This window comes from Morone saxatilis, unplaced genomic scaffold, assembly GCF_004916995.1.
Source record: "Morone saxatilis isolate NCDOM2014 unplaced genomic scaffold, NCSU_SB_2.0 Contig18, whole genome shotgun sequence".
Lineage (NCBI taxonomy): Eukaryota > Metazoa > Chordata > Actinopteri > Moronidae > Morone > Morone saxatilis.
Genome location: NW_023339740.1, coordinates 11381727 through 11382201, shown reverse-complemented (window position 1 = coordinate 11382201; position 475 = coordinate 11381727).

Below are 475 nucleotides of genomic sequence, written 5' to 3'. Positions count from 1 at the left end.
ACCTTAGCTTAGCAGGATAACACGGATCATTGTCAAACACCAAACAGCTTGTGCTAGAGGCAGAAGCAAACTGTGGAATAACAGATTGAGGAACACAATAATGTGACTGGACTGCATCCCCATTGTGTAAATTATGCATGCAGGACCATAAAGCTATTTCCATTTTATTCACTATCGTTCATTCAATCATTTATGGTTGCTAAAAGAGGTTGATGTAAGGAGAAAATAACTTCTCCTCTATCTAAGTGAGACAATGCACTCGGTTTTCCTTGTATCTCATAACTTAAATCTAATTAACTGCTGGTTTTGTCCCTTGTTCAATTATGATTCAGAACCACCTTTATGGAAACAAGGCCAAGTGTGCTATATAACTCCTGACCTGGCAGTGTTGGTTCACCCCTTGTAAATGTTCTGTCTGTTGGGCAAAGTTTAAAGCTGCTCAGTTTATCTCACATGCACTGTGTGTGTGTGTGTG